Raw genomic sequence first — 555 nt, 5'->3', positions numbered from 1 at the left:
ATCCTCATCCTCATCCTCCTCGTCCTCCTCCTCATCGTATCCTCATCCTCATCCTGATCTTATACTCGTCCTCATCCTATCCTCATTCTCATCCTCATCCCCATCTTCATCTTACCCTTCTCTTCATCATCATCCTCTTCCTCATCCTATCATCATCCTCATCCTCATCTTAATCCTATCCTCATCCTCATCTCATCCCCTCCTCATCCTCATCCTCTTCCTATCCTCATCCTTTCCTCATCCTATCCTCGTCTTCATCCTCTTGATATCCTCATCCTCATCCTCTTCCTCATCCAATCCTCGTCCTCATCTTCATCCCCATCCTCTTCCTCAAACAATCCTCGTCCTCATCCTCTTCCTAATCCTCATCCTCATCCTCATCCTCATCCTCATCCTTATCCTATCCACATCCTCATCCTGATCTCCACCCACATCCTGATCCTCATCCTATCCTCTTCATCATCCTTTTCCTCATCTGATCCTGGTCCGCATCCTCATCCTCATCATATCCTCATCCTCATCCTCTTCCTCATCCTCATCCACATCCTATCCACA

Source organism: Lupinus angustifolius, chromosome LG01 (genome assembly GCF_001865875.1).
Source record: "Lupinus angustifolius cultivar Tanjil chromosome LG01, LupAngTanjil_v1.0, whole genome shotgun sequence".
NCBI classification, from domain to species: Eukaryota; Viridiplantae; Streptophyta; class Magnoliopsida; order Fabales; family Fabaceae; genus Lupinus; species Lupinus angustifolius.
The sequence above is the reverse complement of the archived record's forward strand: the minus strand, read 5'-3'. Positions refer to the sequence as shown.